Source organism: Bufo gargarizans, chromosome 2 (genome assembly GCF_014858855.1).
Source record: "Bufo gargarizans isolate SCDJY-AF-19 chromosome 2, ASM1485885v1, whole genome shotgun sequence".
Taxonomy (NCBI): Eukaryota; Metazoa; Chordata; class Amphibia; order Anura; family Bufonidae; genus Bufo; species Bufo gargarizans.
In genome coordinates this window covers 554,534,582-554,558,661 of record NC_058081.1, presented here as the reverse complement: position 1 = coordinate 554,558,661, position 24,080 = coordinate 554,534,582, and the positions used below count along the sequence as shown (strand labels likewise).

At 45.9% G+C, this 24,080-nt stretch overlaps 1 protein-coding gene across 1 annotated transcript in view; it reads right to left on the bottom strand.

Annotated features, from left to right (window-relative positions):
• Window positions 1-14,718, bottom strand: part of BCL2L12 (BCL2 like 12) — a 33,593-nt gene extending 18,875 nt beyond the window's left edge. Inside the window, exon 1 of the mRNA XM_044278130.1 lies at window positions 14,587-14,718. The gene's annotated coding sequence lies outside the window, so the exon portion shown is untranslated. The remainder of the gene's footprint in view (window positions 1-14,586) is intronic.
• Between the last annotated feature and the right edge of the window lie 9,362 nt (window positions 14,719-24,080).

The window sequence follows — 24,080 nt, the reverse complement described above, 5'->3', positions numbered from 1 at the left end:
TAAGATCGTGTGCAGTTTGGGAAACATGGCCCCTGTGTCGGCTGCATCTCCTGGACTGATGGACGCTCATCTGACCTGGACTTACTGCATCATGGTTATTTATGATACAGTGAGGTCCTATCTGACCATGGGTCTGTTATACTGTACAATCACTATGATGCAGCGAGTTTGGGTCAGTTGAGCCACCATTGGTCTGAATAATGCAGCCGAAACTAAGGCCTTGTTTCCCAGATAATTCTACACGATTGCCTGCATGCGTGCAGGAGCTTATGATCACACATGCTATATGTACTAAAAAAATACTAACATAAAATGTATATATCTCTACGGCTACATGTTATATAATCATTTCATACATCTATGCAGGTATAAGTCTGCAAAGGAAGTTACATCTTAGGCTACTTTCACACTTGCATTTGTAATTCCGGTATTGAGATCCAGCAGAGGATCTCAATACCGCAATTAAACGGATACGTTTTGATTTTGCACATCAGGATGCATCCGTTGCGTTAGGATGCGGTTGCGTGAAGTTGAAACAGAAAAAAAAAAAATCCGTCATTACATACATTGAAAGTCAATTGGTGACCGGATCCATCACCATTGACTTAAATTGTTTTTGTGCCGGATCCGTTTTCTTTCCTGTTTTTATCACCGGACACAAAACCTCAGTTTGCAGCGGTTTTGTGTCCGGTCACAAAACGCAATGCTGCCGAAACAGATCTCTTTCCATTCAGAATGCATGGGGACAAAATGGAACAGTTTTTTTCCGGTATTGAGATCTGGAAAACGACAACGCAAGTGTGAAAGTAGCCTAAGCTTCATGAGAGTTTGAAGGGGTTTTCTTATTTTACTGGCTAGCATATGCCATTACTTTATGATCGGTGGGGGTCCGATGACTAGGACTCCCACAGGTCCAGAAAATGAAGGGGCTACAGAATGGTGCAGTGCTGCAACCCGCTCACGATTTTATCCCTGCATAGCGGCGCCTGGCACCCGCTGCACAATCCATTCCAGTGAATGGGGATGGCTGCAGTTTCCTGCACAGGCGGGTGACTGGGGGCAGGAAAAACTTAGATGCATAAAGCAGCACTGTGTCCCCTTTATTCTTAGGATTGGTGGGGGTCCCAGAGCTTGGCTCTTCGCTCATCATAAAGTGATGACAAATCATAAGGTGCCCACAATCTGTTTAGTTTTTAATTTGTTTTATTATTTACAAAATATACAAAAAAGTAAAAGAAAATAAGTATTAGGTATTAATATTCCCATATCCCCACCCCGCTGATCCCTATCAGAGCACCTTCCAAACCTTCTACACAACCCTTTTTCACCCTGCTATCGCTGTAATGCCAAAGCAGTTATTTACGGTAATAATCCTGGAGCATCTTTTCTTACAGCTCTGCATTGTACAGTGCCTCTTTTATTCCTCCTGGAAATGTATTTGTCACGGACGTTCCCGTGGCAGGTACCAGGAGATTGGAGAGACCGGCAACTCGTGGGTTAAATTGACAAGTTCACTGTGGATCTTATTGTGTCTGGTTTTTGGTGAATGCCACACCCCTTGCTTCAGCTGTTGCTTGTTGGTAAATTACCTTTCCCATAAGTAGCCGCTTCTCACTCTTGGAGGTGTGGTTTATGATGCTTCTGGAGTTGCCAGTTTTCTACTTTCAGATAAGTCTTGTCTTATTGTTTTGTGTTTGTTATAGTCCCTGTTGCTTGTATCTGGGCCTGAGACAGAGACTTGCATTCGTCCATCTGGGGAGGAATGGGTTGTCTCTGGTCCTAACCTCATTCCAGGGCCTTATAGGAATATAAGGGCCTAGGTATACAGCATATGAATATTCCTACGATGAAAGTCTATTCATATTGATAGGTAGTTAGGGCCCGGATTAGGGTTGTTTAGGAGGTGACCTGTTCCTTTCCTAGTTTACAGGCCCAGTTACTGTTCCCCTTCCTCCTGTGTTTAGTGTGGAGTTTTTCCCCCCACACTGATCGTGACAGTATTTATAAATTGACAACTAGGTATTGCTAATAGGTTGAATCAGCAGTGATTGGACAGGATGGGACTATATAATGACATGCCTCCTTGGCAAAGGTAATATTACCCCCTAAGTGTTCAGTTTATACATACAATTCTAGGAGCAATCTCATAAGAACGGCAAAATGTAGAGTTCTAAGAAAAGATGCTCCAGAATTACTGTACTTCAAGGGGAATGCAGTTTGACAGCAGACCACAGAAGCACGTGGCAGCAACTTCCCAATGACTTTTTCCAAAGGAGCTGTCAAAAATGAAAGATGGAACCTCATTGGTTGCTATGGGCAACTCCATGTAACACCGGTTTGATAAATCTCCCCCACTGTGTATGTATGTTACAGTGACAGGTGACGTCGTTAAGAGAAGGTACATGTCCCCCAGAATCCTGTCATATGTGTCTTTGGCTCCAGGGACTGTGTAGATGGTAATGGAAAACTCCGACATTGCAAGAATTGACTGGTTGGGAAAAACAGAGGAAAGGGTCTTGGACTGGGGAGGAGCAGGGTGGGCTCCTGTTTAGTAAGTGCTCGGACGGGCAGTTTTTGTTTTTTCTGTTTATTTCCCGATATGTGAAAGACAGTGTGTTGGTTGCCTCTAAAGGTGGAGAATAAAACACAGGCAAGCCTGATGTGGACTTTTCCAATGTGTTGTAAAACCTGCTTTGTCTACCTCTCCTGATGCTAATCCTCACAATATATTTCGACATCCAGGAAAGGCTGCTCAGCTAATTACTGGTCCTAGCAGAGTCCGCTGGAGAGCAGCGTGGGACGGGCAGTGCCAGGTGGCGCAGTAAGGATTTTTTTGTTTGTTATTCTTTAACTCTTTCCAACCTCTGATAAACATGTGCTCAGAAAACCCCTTTTAAATTAGGCCAATATCCTCAAGATCCATTGTGACATCAGACAAATATAAGCAGGGATTTCCCCATTGTACAGGGGAAGGTCCCGCTGACTAATTGCACGCAGATCCTTGGAATGACTGATACTGATCTAGGGTGTGACGTGAAGATGGCAGGAAAAGGAATTTGCATAGTCGTCTAGAGACTCTTCCTTGTGATACTCTGCCCTCTTTAATTACATCAGAATGACAGTAATACACTGTTTGCATAACCAGAGGACTATGGGCACAGCACGGCTCGCAGTCCTACACTGTTTCCATTACTCTGGGACAATGGGCACAGCACAGCTCGCAGTACTACACTGTTTCCCTAACTGGAGGACTATAGGCACAGCACAGCTCGCAGTACTATACTGTTTCCCTTACTTGAGGACTATGGGCACAGTGCAACTCGCAGTCCTACACTGTTTCCATTACTCGTGGAATATGGGCACAGCACAGCTCGCAGTACATCACTGTTTCCATTACTCGGGGACTATGGGCACAGCTCGCAGTACTACACTGTTTTCGTAACTCAGGGACTATGGGCACAGCACAGCTCGCCGTACTACACTGTTTCCATTACTTGAGGACTATGGGCACAGCACAGCTCGCAGTACTACACTGTTTCCATTACTTGAGGACTATGGGCACAGCACAGCTCGCAATACTACACTGTTTCCATTACTCTGGGACTATGGGCACAGCACAACTCTCAATACTACACTGTTTCCATTACTCTGGGACTATGGGCACAGCACGGCTCGCAGTCCTACACTGTTTCCATTACTCTGGGACTATGGGCACAGCACGGCTCGCAGTCCTACACTGTTTCCATAACTCGGGGGCTATGGGCACAGCACGGTTCGCAGTCCTACACTGTTTCCATAACTCGGGGGGCTATGGGCACAGCACGGCTCGCAGTCCTACACTGTTTCCATAACTCTGGGACTATAGGCACAGCACAGCTTGCAGTCCTACACTGTTTCAGTAAGGGCTCATGCACACTAACATATTTTCTTTTCGTGTCTGTACATTTTTTATTTTTTTTTGCAGACCGTGAACCACTCATTTCAATTGGTCTGCAAAAAACTAAAGCTGCTTTGTGTGCCTTCCCTTTCCGTATGTCTGTTCCTTATAAATAAAACATGTCCAATTATTGTCTGCTTTACGGACAAGGACAGGACTGTTCTATTAGGGGCGAGCTATTCCTTTCTGCAAAATACAGAATAAATACAGACGTCATCCGTATTTTTGCCGGATCCGTGTTTTGCGGACTGCAAAATACATACAGTCGTGTGCATGAGCCCTAACTCGGGGACTGTGGGCATAGCATGGCTCACAGTCCTACACTGTTTCCATTACTCGGGGACTATGGGCTCAGCGCAGATCACAGTCCTACACTGTTTCAGTAACTCAGGGACTATTTGCATAGCACAGCTGTGATATATGTGTACACTCTTGGAGCTGTATACACAAAAAATGTTATTAGTTTAGACTGTTTGATACAATTTTTACTGGCACTTTACATCAATACAATTTAGTTGCAGAAATGCAGATATCCTCCAGTGAAGAGTAGAAATACATGCTGGTCATCTCAATGGAGGCACAAGACAGCTTTTTCTGCAAAACAAGCAGGAATGTCATCGGGTTGGTTTTCTGCATACAACAAATTCTAAGAAAAGAGGTACAAATAGTAACGTTTTCATAACGTCAGCAGAGCTTGTATCGCCTGCACATAACTCCCAGCAGAACAGCCACCTATCCCAAACTGGGATCCTCATAGTCTTTGATGGCCATGGACACGTTCAGCCGCAGAGCCTCCTAAGGCTTGTGCCCGTAAAGCCTCATGCATGAAACCACGTGCAGATTTGCAAAATACAGATACCTTCCATGTGCATTCAGTATTTTTTTGCACTCCCATGAACAGAAAGGTCTATTCTCATCCGCAATACGGACTAGAATAGGAACTGCGCTGAGATTTGTGGACCGGGCACGCAGATCTGCAAAAAGCAAAAAAAAAAACAGCTGTATGTATTGGCCCATAGATAAGAATGGTTCTGGATGCCATCCATGAAAAAAGATATAGCACATTGAAGAAAAATACGGCCGAGTGCTTAGCCCTTAGGAGATTGACTTTATTTCCAGAAACAGCGCCACTCTGGTGTCTGGGATGTGTCTGGTATTGCAGTTCAACCCCATTAACTAGAACAGGGGATGAGCTGCAATACCAAACACCGCCAATGGACAAGAAGGGGTGCTGATTCTTTTTTATTTTCTTCCTAATCTCGTGCAATCCCTTTAAAACTCTCTCCACTATTACAACTAGGGATGAGCGAATAGACTACGGATGAAATATCCGAGGTCGATTCGCATAAAACTTTGTTCTAATACTATACGGAGCTGGAGCATCGTACAGTATTAGAATGTATTGGCTCCGATGAGCCAAAGTTATTGCTTCGCGAGACTTCGCGCAATAACTTCATAACTTTGTACCGCAAAAAAACATTTCCCGAACTCAATAATAACTTTGGCTCATCGGAGCCAAAACATTCTAATACTGTGTGGAGCTCCTGCTCCGTACAGTATTAGAACAAAGTTTTATGCGAATCGACTTCGGATGTTTCATCCGTAGTCTATTCGCTCATCCCTAATTACAACCCTGAGGCAATGAAGGTAGTTAACATATTTTTCTGCTGGGTTTCCAGCTCCTTTGGGCCTCATGCACACGGCCGTTGTTTTGGTCCGCATCCGAGCCGCAGTTTTGGCGGCTCGGATGCGGACCCATTTACTTCAATGGGGCTGCAAAAGATGCGTACAGCACTCCGTGTGCTGTCCGCTTCCGTTGCTCCATTCTGTGGTCCGCCCAAAAAATATAACATGTCCTATTCTTGTCCGTGTTTTGCAGATCCGCAGTTTGCAGACCGCAAAAAACACACAACGGTCGTGTGCATGAGGCCTTACACACATTTTTCCAGAGTTTTTAAATTATTTTTTTCTTTGTAACAGATAAATCATATTTTTATTTCAGCCACTTTTCAAGTCCTAACTAGAAGCCTTTAGGAAGAACACTCAGAACCTGCAGAGTTTTACAAAAATGCTACAAAAAAACGCTTTGTATGCAGTGTATTTCATATAACGGTATAATGTAATATCTGGCTGAAAACAAAACCTTATAAATGCAGCAGACTGCAAAAAAAAAAAAAAAAAAAAAACAAGCCTAAGGGTGCAGCCATACGGGGTAGAATTTGCATATCAGATTTATTGTGGATTTTGCTGCAGACGGGCTCACGCCCACAAACGCAAGGGCTCCGTGCCCGTATTGAGACCGCAAACAGCGGGTCTGCAAAATACGGGCACTTGCAGTGTGCACTGTGGACCCACTGACTTGAATGGGTGCGCGATCCGTAAGATATGGATCGACAGATACACAATTCACATGGGGCAGAGGATGGTGTAACGTAATGCTTATTTTGTTACGTTACAGTACCTGCTGAACTGCCCATCTAAAGGGACACTGAGGGCAGTGATTGGCTGAAGTGGTCACATGTTGATGTGACGTTTCTATTGTAGCCCTGTAAATAAAGACTGGCAGGAAGGACCAGAATGATGGCCTAGAGCGGATGATTCAACATGGAAGTAACTATTATTTTGCACCATTCTCTGACTTTGCCCCAATTTTTGCTAATCTTTGCCAACCCCATTAAGAAAGTCTTGCCCTGATGTCAGGGTTGGGATCTAGTGATTTTAACTCGTTTCCTCCCTGTGACATCACTATGATGTGACTGTGAATTCCCAAGTCCATCGTCCCCACGTAATCTGATATTTTACTACAGGGTCACAGCCATGAGCCATGTCTGCATGCAGCGCGTTGGAAGAATACTGCTGTAGAGGCAATGCAATGGTGCGATGAGGGCGTCACAGTTGCTCTTGTCGCGCCCAAGCTCCACTCCTTTCTGTGGCCAGCCCTTCCTGGCTGCTTTCCCACTGCCTGGCCATGGAAAGGAATGGAGCTTGGGTGCAAGGGGCAGCATGGTGGCATGGGGTCAAGTCCGACCAAGGACAACAAAGACCTACTGATAGGGAACTTAGATTGTGAGCCCCATTGGGGACAACGTGATGCTAATGTCTGTAAAGCGCTGTGGCATATGTCAGTGTTATATAAATGCTAAATGATTGCGCCAAAGACTTAATTTGCATATTAAGAAAAAGTATCATAACTCGAGAACGGAGCCTCGGATGAACAAAAGCAAAACGGCATGGGCACAGCTATGTGTCTATGCAAACAGTTTGGTAGGAGGTCACTGCCGACAGATTTCCTTTACAGGGGGCCACTAAACCCTGGAAAACAAGCAGAACGAAGCATAACCTGCTCTGGAAGGTCTGCCTGTCGTCCTCTCTTCAGGGACATCCGTACGCTGCTGCACAAAGCAGTTAAACCGCTGTCCTGCAGGCAGTGAAGGGTCTCCTCCATCTCCAGCTGGACACGGCCTCTGTGCAGGATCAGAACTCACAGCTAGGGGGCTCCCTGTAATGTCCTCTGATGCCCCATAGTATCACACTGGACATGCTGGGAAATGTAGTCCCCTCCTATCATACCTCTGATAGTACATAATATCAGCCTGGACATGCTGGGGGCTGTGATCCTCTCCTCTTCTACCTCCTTCCTGTATTGTCCTCTGATATCACATAACAGCTGGGACATGCTGGGAGTTGTAGTCCTCTCACCTTACACCTCTTCCCTGTAAGGTCCTCTGATAGCACATAATATCAGCCTGGACATGCTGGGAGTTGTAGTCTTCTCCTCTTATGCCTCTTCCATGACAGCCTCAGGCTTGGACTGGCCCACCTGGGAGGCGGGGGATTCCTCGGTGGGCCCCCAGTCTCCTGCGCCCGGAGATAAGACGAAGGAGTAACTATTTCTCTTGTTTTTCAGTCTCGCACAGTGATGCAGCCTCCTACTGGTGTAAATTGTACAGGAGGTCCCGCAGTATCTTCTAAACTTCCCCGGCTGCTGGCAGTGAAGGAGGAGAGAACATGTCTGACCATCCTCCTGCCCTCCCTGCTGCTGGAGAGAAGGACTCCTCTGCGGTGCTGGGCTGATTTCTCAGGTGTGTGACAGTAGTGAGCTGTAGGAGACTGTAAAGGGGAAATAGGGGATTTGTTTATGAATGTGTGCTGCTCTCTGTAGAGTTCAGAGTGGCATTGGGGGGGACTCTGCCCTAGGTCCCCCCAATGCCTCTGCTTTAGGTGCTTCCCCATTAGTGCCACAGCTCCACATGCCCCCACTCTAAATGCACCCCTAATATTGCCTCTTCTCCAGTTGCCCCTCTAATATCTCTGCTCCAGGATGACCACTATTACCCTGCCTCAGGCGACCCTAATTCCTCTACTTTAGGTGCACCCCCATAAATGCCCCAGCTCCAGATGCACTGCTAATATTGCCTCTTCTCCAGTTACCCCTGCTCCAGAATTCCCACTTTTACCCTGCCTCAGGTGACCCTAATGCCTCTGTTTCAGTTATGACCCTCCGTTTGTGCCCTTTGCTTACGTTGCTCCTCTAGCACCTTTGCTTTGGCTTTGTTAAAGGTTGTGACCTGCAAAGGGGGTTGGATTTAGGACTGAAAAATCCTGCACAGTGCGTCATATTCTCCAGTATTGATGCGTATGGTTTACATGGCAGTATTGATGATATTCAGTATTTACAGACATCACTGCTGCCATGTAAAGAGATACTGGTGGTGGAGTGGTGGAGGATTTAAAGGGGTTGTCCGGGTTTTCAAGTTATCCTCTCCACACCATAGGGCATAACTATATGATTAGTGGGGTCCGATTCTGCAACTTCCCCACTGATCCCAGGAACAGGTCCTGTTCCCCCTTTTTGATGGTGTGGGAGGCCACACATATGTCCTGCTTCTCCATTTATTCTCTTTGGGACCACTGGAAATAGCGAGCGTTGTACTCTCCAGCGACCCCATAGAGAATGGATGGAGAGGCAGGGCATATGCTCGACCTGCCACTCAATCAAGAAGGGGGATCAGTGGGGGCTCCAGCGTTCAGACCCCAACGGATCACTTAGTTATCCCTAATCCTGAGAGGATAACTAGAAAAGTGGACACAGGTCCTTTAACAGGCGAGCATTAGTTTGACACATATTTAGGCCAGATTTTTTATTTTTTACACCCAAAGAAAACCTTTAAGGATAGGGAATGTGAAAAGGTGAAACCGCTATGACACGACAGGTGATAAGTGTCTGATTGGTGGGGGTCTGACTACTGGGCCCCATGATCAATGGAACGTGGTCTTAAGACCCTTGTGTACATAGATTGGTGGTAATGTAATTGAATGTCTCAGGACCCCTTTTTTCATGATCAGTGGGTGCTCCAGCAGTCAGACCCCAGCAATCTGATATTTATCACCTATCCTGTAGATAGGCAATAGGTCATTATGGTAGGACATCCCTTTACTTATAATGGAGATTATGTATAATATGAGGTTAAGATTTGGTCAATTTCATGCCAGGCATTTATACTTAGAGGGGTTAAAGGGTTTGTCTCACTTCAGTAAATGGCATTTATCATGGAGTTAATACAAGGCACTTACTAATGTATTATGATTGTCCATATTGCCTCCTTTCCATCACATGATACACAGCACGTATCCGTGGTTATTACCACCGTGTAATCCAGGAGCGGTGGCCGTGCTTACACACTATAGGGAAAGGCTGAAAGTGCGCATAGGCCAACACCTTTACCTAAAGTGTGCAAGCACGGCCACCGCTGCTGGATTATTCAGGGCTCTCACAAGCGGTCCAAAATGGATCAGTTTGCATTCTAATGCATTCTGAATGGATAAGGATCCGCTCACAATGCATCAGTTTGCCTCCGTTCCGTCTCCATTCCGCTTTGGAGACGGACACCAAAACGTTGTTGCAGCTTGTCCTTCTGATAAAACTGAGCCAAACTGATCCGTCCTGGCACACTATGTAAGTCAATGGGGACGGATCCATTTTCACTGACACAATCTGGCACAATAGAAAACAGATCCGTCCTCCATTGACTTTCAATGGTGTTCAGGATGGATCCGTCTTGGCTATGTTAAAGGTAATACAAACGGGATCCGTTCTGAATGGATGCAGACGGTTGTATTATCTGAACGGATCCGCACAAAACGCGAGTGTGAAAGTAGCCTTACACGGTGGTAAAAGCCATGGATACGAGCGGTGTGTAATGTGATGGAGAGGAGGCAATATGGACAATCACAATACATTAGTAAGTGCCTTGTATTAACTTTCTCTACATGATACATGCCAATTGTTGAAGTGAGACAACCCCATTGACCCCAGGGAGTCTGTCACCACCATATGGCCATATACAGTGCTTACATTGTCCTATCACACACCTATACATGAATGTAATAGTACCTTTGTTATTTTCTTTACACTTGCAGAAGCTGGAAAAACGAACTTTGATTCATATGCAATGTGTTGGAGCCCAGGCTACTCTGTCTTTTCTCATAGTTTCCCAGCCTCTGTGTATGCCCGCCCTCCTATTCCCTTGCGTCATCCTTCAGTCCAGCCGAGATCCCGCACCTGCGCACTGCCTTGCCGGGCCGGGGCATGCACACTGCGCAAGACCAGTGGCAATGTGGCGTTTGCCGGCGCATGCGCAGTAGTTAAAGCGATGCCGTGCCCACAATGGGCATCGCAGTGCACATGCTCAAGCCTGGCGAGGCAGAGTACAGGCGCGGGATCTCGGACGGACCGAAGGATGACGCCAGGGAATAGGAGGGCGGGCATAGACAGAGGCTGGGAAACTATGAAAAAAGACAGAGCAGCCTGCGCTCCAACACAGTGAACGCCATCCCTGGCACTTGCGAGTGCTCATTTACATATGCATTAGACTTTGTTCTTCCAGCTTCTGCAAGTGTAAAGAAAATAACATTCATGTATAGGTGTGCTATAGGACAATGTATATGGCCATATGGAGGTGACAGACGCCCTTAAGTGTGCTACACTTAATACCCTTAATGCACACACTTAGGCATAATTGTCTTGGTGTGTGCATTGTCTCCTATGTGTGATTGGTGCTATATATGGTCTATGTATCAGTGGTGTATGTGCAGTATGTGACATATGCATCAGTGGCATGTGAGCCATGTATAAGTGTCTTGTGTCCCACATCTGTCCAATGAGTGATTGGTGTGCGCTGCGTGTGTCTTGTTTCTGAAGTGCAGGATATCCATATATGTGTAAATTCTGCCACATGAATATTTGCCATCATACTTCATCTTTAATATTTCTGTTATCACTGTAAGGGCTCATGAACACGAGCCGACCTCTAATAGAACAGTCCTATCCTTGTCTGTAATGTGGACAATAATAGGACATGTTCGATCATTTTGCCATGACATTCTGGGAGTTATAGTCCTCTCCTTTTATACTTCTTCCCTATAATGTCCTCTCATAAGACATACTAACAGCCTTGACATGCTGGGAGTTGTAGTGTTCTCCTTCTATACTCCTCTCCCTATAATTTTCACTGTTGCTCCATAACAGCTTTAGGGCCCATCCAGATGGCGGGTTTTACAGCGTAATTCTGGTGCGAGCAGCCACGCTGAAATTCTGCCGAAAACCCAGTCGCAGCCGCATCTTTTCTGCCTCTCATACATGTCAGTGGACCGCAGTGCTGAGGATCGAGGAGCTGCGGCTTAAAGCTGCCCCTGCCCTGACAAGGGAGATGTCCGTTCTTGGTGTGGCTGCGGCTTTAGGTGTCACTCCGCCATCCTCAGTGCTGCCTCCCATTGAAATGAATGGGATGTGTGTCAGCTGTCTGCACCAAAATTACGCTGTAAAACCCCTGGTGTAAATCGGCCCTAACAGTAGGTTTAAAAGTGAGCCAGGATCGAGGAGGAGTCTCGCGCACGCCTCCCTATTTAGTCCGCTAGAATGACAGACACTGTAACAGAAACCGGAAGGACCCCATTATAGAAAGCCGTGTCCGTCATATGACCGATTCGGTGCTCCAGGTTTTTATTTTAATTACATTTTTCAGGTTCTAGACCCGAATAGTTATACCGGCAATATGCTGCAGCAAATGTCATACAAGAACATTGGAGTCTCTGCCCCCAATTTCTCTGGAAAGCTGACCGAAGAGGTGTGAGCGGCAGGCCAAGTATTTGGGAAACCCTCTCGAGGGAACACACTGGCCAAAACTGATGCAGTGGGCCTCAATTATCAAAGGTGTCTAACAGGAAAAACGAGCCTTGTTGCCCATAGCAACCAATCACCGTGCAGCTTTCATTTTCACAGAGCGGAGGCGACATGATAACTATATATTATTTTTAGTGCAGGGCCTCATACATGGATCCTCTGTCTGGTGTTCTGCCCCCTAAGGGCCTGCACTGGGCATGACCACGCTCCACTGACAAGAGGAAAGGTAAACTACTCTTGTATGCGTGTTCATAAGTTTCCAGGAGGAATAACAGAGGAAGTGCTTAATGCAAGTTCTTTCATGGTGAATACAAGTAATTACAGGTTCCTCAATTGCGCCTCGCAATGTAGTGCAACACCCCATACTCTGCTAATACTGTGTCAGGCCGGGTAGCCAAGCTGAATTTTTCTTCTTCCTGGAAAACTTATCCCAAAAACACAGCCAACATTTTTTACGGACAAATTGGAAAACCATAATGAATGATCAAAACTATAAATAATACATGTCTATAGCTCAATATACTGATAACTAATTAACAGCATTTGGGCCGCATTCACACATACATGAATTTTCACGGACCATGGTTCGTGAAAACCCATCCTGCTGAGTGCAGGAGCGCAAGGCAACTTTGGTTGCTAGGATGCCGTGCGCTTCATGCTACCGCCGCTGTACAGTAATATACTCATATGATCTATACGAGTGTATTACTGTAAAGCGGAGGCGGCACGAAATGCACAGCGTCATAGCAACCAATGACGCCGTGCGCTCCTGCACGCAGCAGGACGGCAGGCCAAGTATGTGTGAATGCGGCCTTACTCTGAGCTGTACCACCAGCCTTAAAAAAAAAAATCACGGACACATCACATATTTTTTTTCATGGACACAGGTAAGAAAGTCGCCTATTTTTACGGACTGTCCAGACATTTCTGGACAGTTGGCATCCCTGGTGTCAGGTGGTCGCCAGAAGTAAACAAAGAAAAGAAACTGCATATGCGGATCTACAATACACGGACACCGTTCCGTGTGAATTCCGCATCATGGATGCGGACCCATTCACTTCAATGGGTCCGCAAATCCAGAGATGCGGAACGGAAGCAGGGAACGGAACGCTACGGAAGCACTACGGAGTGGTTCCATGGGGGTTCCGTTCCGTACTTTCATTCTGCAAAAAGATAGAGCAAGTTCTATCTTTTTGCGGAACGGAAGGATGCGGACCCATTTAAGTTGGATCTGGATCTGTCCCGGAGCCTGCACGAACGTTCTTCCGTACATTGGACACCGCAAATTGCGATGCTCAATGACTGGGACACATACGTTCGTGTGAACAAGCCCTAACCCTGCTGAATCAAGAGACAACTATGATCAGTTCAGTCTCACCCGAGGCTCCCCCATGCTTTACACTGCAGCATCACCTGTGGAATTGGATGATGTGTACAAGCACAACTCATCTGAACAACAGAACGATCATAAAGTGCAAGAGGCTGACTCAGACATTTTACAGCATGATGGCTGGAAGCTTGCACAGCAAACATTGCACGCTTTTTATATTAAAGGGGCGGTCACCCTCCACTCTGTGGTAGAGATTTCTGGGGTCTGTGATCTCGGACTGTTAGTTTCAGCTCCGGCACTTCTGTAATTTCCGTTGTTCTGCTCCTATACTTTTGATGTGAGCACAGTCTTATAAAATCTTACCACATTGGGGGGGGGGGGGGTGTTTATCACAGACCAGCGTTCTATGGGGGTCTACGACATCCGCTGTGCTTCCGGAAGATGCGCTTAACGTATAGCGAGGTGCAGCCTCATTGTATATAAGGTGCATCCTCCGGCAGTCCGTGCGCCTAGACTGAAATCTACGCCAGCCTAGAGCTGCCAGAAAACGTAGACAGAAGTGCCGCACCTGTTTACATTCCTAGGGACAGGCTTTGTCTTCACACAGCTGAGAGTTTGTCACAATTGTTTCCAGTCATCACACTACTCTGTGAGATAAACACCCTGGACTAAAGGCTGATACACTGCAACAAACCCTCAGAACAGGGCAGAGATTTGTACCACACATGTATTTAGACACAGCAAGGAAGATGCACATATGGTCTGCCAGGCTGCCCCCGCTATAGGGTGCCAGAATATCAGGCAGATTGGATTTTACCAACCTCCCCAGGAGATAAGCGGCGCCAGTATTGAAATAACAGTAACAGATCATGTTGATGAAAGCATCAGCACTTCTGGTCTGTAGATCACAACACTGTCTATAGGATCATATACACACTGTAATCTAATAGGTGCGGTTACAGTGCATGCTGAGCTCATCAGTCATATCACCCTTCCTCAGTGACCTGGGAGATATGAATACGAGGAGTATTACAGGATTAGAAGCAAAAAACTAAGTAAGCGCCGCATATCAATAAACCGCAGCATTGTGTTCTGTCAAGAACCGCACATCAAACTGTCATCCCGGCTTCCACCCACCTGCCGCACACAGTAGCTGATCCGGGGACCTGTCACTGTGGACACGAACTGTCCTCCTCCTGGACCGAAACCATCAATGAACCGCAAAACTTGTCCCGGAGTCGGAACTTCTGGAAAGTGCACTGCGCATGCGCGAATAGTCCACCTGGGGCTGGACTCTGACGTCAGTGGGAGGGGCTCCTCACTAGCGACTGGGGTTTCCCTCATGTTAGGGTGTGGTGGCACTACAACGTCCAGCATGCTACTGTAACTGCCGAAGGGCCACAGAGAGCTCTTACTATAAGAGTAGACTGCTGCCCGGGACAGGGCAGCCATGGTCGAGAAATTCCAGCCTGTCAGTGCCAGCCAGGGAGTGCCCCATAAACCAGCCAGAGAGCGCCCCATAACAGTGCCAGTACTCCCTTCAGCATTGCTCTAATAAACAGTGCCAATCTGCATCAGCACGAGTGCCAGCCAGACATTGTCCCAGAGCAGGCCCGAGTGCCCCCATAAACAGCACCAGTACTTCCATCAGAACCGCTGCCATAAACGGTGCCAATCTGACCAGTCACATTAACCCTTAGGCTACCAGAGGTTTTTTCGTTTTCATTTTTTCCCCCTATTTTCCTTCAGCCATAACTTTTTTATATTTGCGGTCACATAGCTGTATGAGGGCTTATTTTTTGTGGGACAGGTTGTACATTCTAATGCCACCATTAATAATGGCATAACATGTAGTGGGAAGCGGTAACTAAATTCCAACTGGGGTCGAATTTGAAAAAAAAAAATGCAATTCCTCCACCGTTTTACGGGTTTTGTTCCCACGGCATTTCGTTTATGGCAAAACTGACCCATGCCCTTCATTCTCGGGGTCAGTACGATTACAACGATGCCCATATGTGTAGATTTCTAAATAGTGTAAAAATAAATGTAAACTTTGATTAAAACATATATATTTTTTTTATATCACCATTTTCTGACCCCCATAACTTTTTTAGACTTATGCCTACTGAGCTGTTTAGGGGCTCATGTTTTGCGGAACAATCTGTAGTTTTGTATTGATACTATTTTGGAGTGTGCGTGACTTTTTAATCACATTCTATTTCATTTTGGGTAGAGAAGCAAATGAAAAAATGGCAAATTGGCCATTTTGACCCTTTTTTTCCGTTACGCCATTCGCCATATTGGAATTTTTTTATATTTTAATAGTATGGGCGTTTTCGGTCACGATGATAACCACGATTTTTCTATTTTTTGTTATTTAGGTATTTATTTTTTAATTATACAGAAAGAGGGGTGATTTAAACTTTTATATTTTTTTATATATATTTTTTTAAAAATTGTGATGATTTTGAAGCTCAATTTTTAATTTTGTTCTATCAAGGATTCTTAAAATGACATTTAAAGGGATTCTGTCACCCCGTTTAAGTGTTCATGCTGCAATTCTTATTTTGGCCACCAGATAGCAGGCCAGGATAAGAAACAAGCAACTTCTAGTTTAAAGGGCTTCTGTCACCCCACTAAATTCATATTTTTTTTTGGCTACTTATAATCCCTATACTGCGATATATCAATCTATAATGCTATTACTCATTTTGGTTCAGCAGTTAATTAAAAAAACGGACTTTTCAAATTACCTGTCTACCAGCAAGTAGGGCGGCTACTTGCTGGTAGCAGCCGCATCCTCCTGTCATAAAGACGCCCCCTCCGCATGTTGATTGACAGGGCCAGCGAACGCGCTCGTCCTCTGCTGGCCCTGTCTGCATTCAAACTCTGGCGCATGCGCCGTACCTGTCTTCAGTTGGCGCAGGCGCACTGAGAGGCGGCCGCTCTCTCGGCCGCTCCATCCTCAATGCACCTGCGCCGATGACATCACATAAACACCCGGCGCAGGCGCACTGAGGAAGAAGCGGCCGAGCAAGCGTCCGCCTCTAAGTGCGCCTGCGCCGACTGAAGACAGGTTCGGCGCAGGTGCCAGATTTTGAATGCAGGCAGGGCCAGCAGAGGACGAGCGCGTTCGCTGGCCCTGTCAATTAACATGAGGAGGGGGCGTCTTTATGACAGGAGGATGCGGCTGCTACAGCAAGTAACCGCCCTACTCACTGGTAGAGAGCTAATTTGCATATTATAAAAGTCCGTTTTTTTTATTAACTACTGAACCAAAATGAGTAATAGCATTATAGATTGATATATCGCAGTATAGGGATTATAAGTAGCCCAAAAAAAAAATGACTTTAGTGGGGTGACAGAAGCCCTTTAAAAGGATTCTGTCACCTTGTTTTTAGCCTATAGAGATGCGGACATGCATGGCTAGATCGCCGCTAGCATGTCTACCATATACCGGTCCCATAGCGCTGTGTGCTTTTATTGTGTTTAAAAAATGATTTTATAGATGTGTAAACGAGCCTGTAAGGAGCCCAAGGGGCTGTACTAACCTTCTTGGAGCCCAGCCATGCCCCCTGTAAAGGAGCCCAGCACCGCCTGCGTCCTCCGAATCTCCTCCTTGCTTACAGTTAGATCGCCGTAATCTACAACCCCTTGGGCTCCTTACCAGGCTCATTTACATATCTATAAAATAATTTTTTTAACACAATAAAAGCACACAGCCTATGGGACAGGTATATTGCGAACATGCTAGCGGCGATCTAGCCGTGCATGTCCGCAGCTCTATAGGCTAAAACGAGGTGACAGAATCCCTTTAAACTAGAAGTTGCTAATTTCTTATCCTGGCCTGCCATCTTGGTGGCCAAAATAAGAATTGCAGCATCAACACAAAGCCTCGTCATCGAGGCTTACAGTGTTCAGCACAATTACCGAAGCCCACATTGGCCGCATGGGGCATCGGTAGGAAGCCTGGAAGTGTGAGCTTCCGTGTCTTTGCGCATTTAGATGCCGTGATCTCGCTCGATCACAGCATCTAAAGCCTTTAATTACTGCGATTGACATTATTGCCGGTCAAGGTAATTAGCCGCAGGTCTCTGCTGTATGAAACAGCAGAGACTTGCCGGCCATGGCACCCGCTGCACGTATGAGCGGGCGCCACATTTACACATCGCTGTACATGTACGGCGCTGGTAGCTAACGTGTTAAAATTGGAAAAATGTCACTTTTTTATAGCTCATGGACACAACCCTATTTTCTTTCCGTGTCTGTTCCGTTTCTTTTACTTCAATGGATCCGCAAAAAACAGAAATGAAATTATTCCAATGGATGTGCAAAGAAACAGACGACACACGGATGTCATCCTTTTTTTTTTTTTTTTGCAGATGCGTGTTTTGTGGACTGCAAAATACATATGGTTGTGTGCAGGAGCCTTTATCGATTACTTTTTTTTTTATGTGTGTCTGCAGTAAATCTTGTTGCCACACAACTCACTTGCATTTTTAACCCCTTAGTGACATCATTAATTTTAACCTTTAAAGAGGACCTTTCATCAGTCCAAACATCGTAAGATAACTATCAGGCTGTGTAGAGCGGCACCCCGGGATCTCACGGCACTTAGTATTATTCCGGGGCGCTGCTCCGTTCTCCCGCTATGTCCCCCGGTATTTTCGCTGACTTGGTAACACTGGGAGGAGCCTGCCCTTTTTCTCCTGGGCGTCTCCTTCTTCCAGGCTGTAGTGCTGTCCAATCAAAGCACAGAGGAGGTTTTTTTTCTCCCAGGCTGTGAGCTCTGCACTGCGATTGGACAGCGCTACAGCCTGGGAGAAGGAACGGCCCGGGGAAAAAGGGCAGGCTCCTCCCAGTGTTACCAGGTCAGCGAAAATACCGGGGGACATAGCGGGAGAATGGAGCTGCGCCCCAAAATAATAGTAAGTGCAGTCAGATCCAGGGGCGCCGCTCTACATAGCCTGATAGTTATCTTACAATGTTTGGACCGATGAATAGTGTTGATCACGAATATTTGAATTTCGAATTTTTATCGCGAATATAGGTACTTCGAAAATTTGCGAATATTTCGCATATAGTGATATATATTCATAATTTCAAATATTCTATTTTTTTTTTTATCAGTACACATGATCCCTCCCTGCTTCTAGCTTGTGGGCCAATGAGAAGGCTGCAGTATATTTGACTTTAGGATTAGTGTTGTTTGCGAATTTCGTAATACGAATTTATTATTGCGAATTTTTCAACTTACAACTATTAGACAAAGAAGATTATAGCACTATATTAGCTAAATTGCTCTATATTCGATTTTTTTTGCGAATATTCGCTATATTGCTATTTTTAATATTCGAAAAACAAAGTTATAGCAATATAGCGAATATTCGAAAAAAAAACCAAAACGAATATAGAGCAATTTAGCTAATATAGTGCTATAATCTTCTTTGTCTAATAGTTGTAATTTTTTTCTCATCTGAAGTTCAGATTAGAAAAAAAATTGCAACTATAAAAAAAGATTATAGCACTATATTAGCTAAATTGCTCTATATTCGTTTTTTTTTCGAATATTCACTATATTGCTATATATTCTTGTTTTAGAATATTACGAATATTTGAAAAAACGAAGTTATAGCAATATAGTGAATATTCGAAAACAAAAAAAAAATATAGAGAAATTTAGCTAATATAGTGCTATAATCTTCTTTGTCTAATAGTTGTAAGTTGAAAAATTCGCAATATGGGGCAAGGGACTCTGGGAATGTGGGATCACCCATAATGCAATGCATGCAGCCAGCCCTGTGATGTCACAGCCCTATAAATACGGCGGCCATCTTGGATTCAGACATTTTTCAGCGTTCTGAGAGCAGGGACAGGCGTTGCAGGTGCTAGGGAGAGTTATACCGAAGACCTCATTGTGAAAAAAAAAAGCGATTTCTAAGTGCAGGGAAACATAATTCAAATTGCAGGGAAACGATAGGAAGGAATAATTTCACAGCATCTTAGTGCAGGGAGAGACGACTGAAGTCGCTAGGGACAGTGCTAGAAAAACCTCACTGTGAAAAAAAAGCTCCTTACAAGTGCAGGGAAACATTATTTGGGGATCCAAATAGTCATTATACAGCTCTGGCATTCCAGCAATTTGTTCTTGTTATTGGGGTGCAAGTGCTGTGTTGAAAAGCCTTTAGTGGCTTATATCTGTGGAAAAAAAAATATATATACACATTTCACTTCTGCAGTTATTTGTGTTGAAAGAGTTTACTGTCCTATTTCAGTACAAAAAGGAAAAAGATATACACATTTCACTTCTGCAGTTAAATGTGGTGAAATCGGAAATGTCCTACTTCAGTACAAAATGAAAAATATATACGCATTTCAGTAGAAAAACTAAATCTATTTCACTTTTGCAGTTATATGTGGTGTAGGAGAGTCCCCGGAATAATAATGGACGAACGATACGTGCCACCAGAGGTCCTGGCCTCGGTGGAGTAAGAACCGGATCATTGCGGTTACAGCGCCGAATGCTGCTGGCGCAGCGTGTCCGGGCCGGTTCTTACTGGGAACAGGTAAAGAGTGGGGGGGTGCCTGTTCCCCACGGCCAGCCCAGGTTTTTGGTGGAGCTGGGCCTTTAAGAACCCAGCCTGCTGATGATGGGGGTGGGGTGTGTCTTGCTGTGCTGGAGATTTCCACAGACAGAGTCAGTGCTGGTGAAGGAGAGTCTGGGCGCAGCACACATTGAAGGATAGCCCTGGGACCTGTGGTGCTACGAGCCGAAGGGGCTCTGGCCTGAGGGAGACAAAGGCAGGTAGCTTACAAGCCTGCACGACCACTGTGGTCTGTCCAAAACAAGGTGACTCAAACCTGCTGTTTATTTCCTATGGAAGGACTTTTGTTTTATGCACTATGTGAATATGCACCTGTGTGGTCTGCACAATGCCTGTTATGCCTTTGGTGTGAATAAAGTCACGGTGTATCACAAAGACTGTCTGTGGGTGCCTCAATACTGCCGCCGCTACCGTAGCCTACCACGAGCACATCCCCACAATTGGTGGCTTGGAGCGGGCATTCCTGCAGTGAGGCAGGCCTGAAGCAAAAGTTGTGTTGGACTGCATGTCATATATCAGGCCTGCAAGTTTTTTGGTTCCTGACAAGATGGAGGAGGCCATTAAGCACCTGATTCAGAGTAATGTACAGCAGCAGCAAACAAACAATCTCCTAATGCAGCAGCTGGCAGCCATGCAAGAGTCGGTGCGAACATCCCTGCAAGGAGTTTCAACTGCGACAACCCCGACTGTGTCTACCGCCAGGGACAAAGTCCAATCCGCCCTGAGGAAAATGGGTCCGGGAGATGATATAGAGGCATTCCTGATGGTGTTCGAAAGAACCGCGGAGCAAGAGAGGCTGCCGTTGGAGCAGTGGGCCGAGGTGGTGGCGCCTTTTCTGGTGGGGGACGCACAAAAGGCCTATTTTGACCTCAGCCGCGATGAGGCCAAGGACTATGAGAGGCTAAAAGCTGAGGTGTTGGCCAGGTTGGGGGTAAACACCTATGTGCGAGCGCACAGGGTGTATCAGTGGGTGTTTGCCGAGTCCCGACCCGTCCGGTCACAAGCCTATGACTTACTTCACCTAGTAAAAAAATGGCTTCAGCCTGAAATATTGAGCACTTCTCAGATGGTTGAAAGGGTCGTGGTCGACAGGTTCGTGCGTACCCTCCCGAGAGCCATACAGCGCTGGGTGGGACAAGGCGATCCAGGCAACCTGGAACAACTGGTTAGCCTGGTGGAGAGGTATATGGCCACTCAGGATTTGGTGCGGGACTCAGCGGTACTACCGAAGTCACGTCAGCCCCCGTTGCCGACCCGGGATCCTGAAAAAGGGATCCCACCACATAAGGAGGGGAGTGGATCTCCAGTTCGTGGGAGGAATACCCTGGGGAGGAGGGAGGCTGCGAGGATCAGATGTTGGCATTGTCAGGACTGGGGACATGTGGCATCCAACTGCCCTAGGGCGTCCGAACCCATGGACTGCGGGTTCGCTCGCCGGTCCTCTTTTTATGCCCAACCGGTGTATATAGCTGACCCCCTGCTGGCGGCGGACACCCCTTTCGCTGTGTGATGTCGTTGTTAATGGACACTGCGTGCAGGCCCTGCTGGACTCTGGGAGCCTGGTAACTCTGGTCCATGAGTCGCTGGTAACGGAAAAACTCCCAGAAAGGCGAACCCTTACCATTGTCTGTATACATGGGGATCGCAGGGAGTATCCCACCACTAAGGTTACCCTGGCAGTGTGTGGAAAGGAGGTACCACATGTCGTCGGGGTGGGGAGACGGCTCCCTTATGCCGCAATATTGGGGAGGGACTTTCCCCTGTTCTGGACTTTGTGGAGGAACGGGTTGCCTACCTGTGGGGAAGGAAAATGTCCAGGTCCCGAGCCCGAGGACCCTGAGGCAGGGGCCCCAGCTGTAGGGGTCACCGTAGGGGAGGTAGAGTGTAACCCTGACCGGTTTCCCCTAGAAGTATTGGCGGGTGAGACAGTAGAAAGTTTGTCCGTCCTGGATCTGGAGGTACCCCGAGAAACCTTCGGGACCGCACAGCTCCAGGATTCGACGTTATTGCGGGCTAGAGAAGGGGTGTCGGTGATTAATGGTGTTGCCCAGCGTCCCGGCGCCGATACCGTATTTCCTCACCTGGCCTATAACCAGGACCTGTTATATAGGGTAGACAAGGTGAGGCAGGAGGTGGTGGAACAACTGGTGGTGCCCCAGCCTTACCGGCGAATGGTCTTGGATTTAGCGCATGCGCATGTGTTGGGTAGTCATCTGGGGGTTAAGAAAACGCTGGAGCGAATTCTACAACGGTTCTATTGGCCTGGGATATATGAGGAAGTCCGGAGGTTCTGTCAGTCCTGTCCAGTGTGTCAGCTGACTAGCCCCCAACCTCAGTATCGCAGTCCACTGGTACCTATGCCCATTATAGAGGTGCCCTTCGAAAGGGTTGCCATGGATCTGGTAGGCCCCATTATTAAGTCAGCCCGAGGTCACCAACACATCCTGGTAGTGTTAGACTATGCCACTCGCTATCCGGAGGCGGTCCCATTGCGCCATACGTCGGCTTGCAATGAAGTGTCAGAGGTGAAAAAATCTTTTATCACACTTGGTAATGACGTACAGGATTTTGCATCCACCATTTCATTTTCTGAAGTTCTGCCTGTACATAATGTTCAGAATGATAGGCAGAGGCGCATAAAGGAGTTCAACATATGGCTTGGTAAATGGTGTCAAGAGCAAGGATTTGGCTTTGTTTCTCATAATAGCTCTACTTGGAACAGAAAGGAACTGTACAAAAAAGATGGTTTGCATCTTTCTCTCAAAGGAACAAATGTACTTAGTGAACAACTCCAAGAATTTGCGAAAGAGTATTTAAACTAGGAAGGGGGGGCAAAAGAGTGAAAATAAAAGAGTCCAATTGCCCCCCGAAACAATGCCAGAACAGGTCAGATGCACAGAGGTTAAGAAATGATAAGCTCAGAGTCCTCTCTACAAATGCTCGCAGTTTAGGTAAAAAAATCAATGAACTTGGGTCAATAATGGCATCTGAGAATGTAGATTTAGTGGCTGTTACGGAGACATGGTTTAATGAAAGAAATGACTGGGACATAACCATACCAGGGTACTCTTTATACAGAAGAGACAGAGAAGGCAAGAAAGGAGGAGGAGTGGCCCTGTATGTGAAAGATAGCATTAAATCTAACCTAATACAAGTTGGTGAGGCCAACATAGAGTCAGTTTGGGTTACGTTGCAGTTTGCTAATCATGCAGTAACTCGTGTAGGTGTGATATATAGACCACCTGATCAAGTTAAAGAACTAGATGATCTACTAGTTGAAGAAATAGCTAAAATGACAATGAAAGGAGAAGTTATCATTATGGGAGATTTCAATCTTCCAGATATACACTGGAAAACCAAAATAGCAAGTTCTACCAGGAGTACAGATATTCTAAATTCCCTACTGGGGTTATCCCTACAACAAATGGTTGAGGAGCCAACCCGGAGGGAGGCCATTTTGGATTTGATATTCACAAATGGGGATTCGGTATATGATGTCATTGTAGGCGAAACCTTGGGATCTAGTGATCACCAGTCAGTGTGGTTTAATATAAGAACTGTGAAAGAGTCCCACCACACAAAAACAAAAGTTTTAGATTTTAGAAAAACAGACTTTTCAAAAATGAAATTAGTCATAAATGAGTCCTTATCAGACTGGAACGGATTACATGGAGTCCAGGAGAAATGGGACTACTTAAAAGGTGCATTATTGAAGGCAACAGAAAATTCAATTAGACTTGTCAGTAAAAGCAAAAAAAGGAAGAGACCACTGTGGTACTCGGCAGAAGTGGCCCAAATCATTAAAAATAAAAAGCTAGCATTTTGTAATTATAAAAAAACCCAGAGCAATGAAGATAAGGAAATCTACAAGATTAGGCAGAAAGAGGCCAAGCAAGTTATAAGAACTTCTAAAGCGCAGGCAGAAGAAAAACTAGCTCAGTCTATGAAAAAAGGGGATAAGACATTCTTCAGATATATAAATGAAAAAAGGAAATTAAAACAAGGAATAACTAAATTAAAAACAAA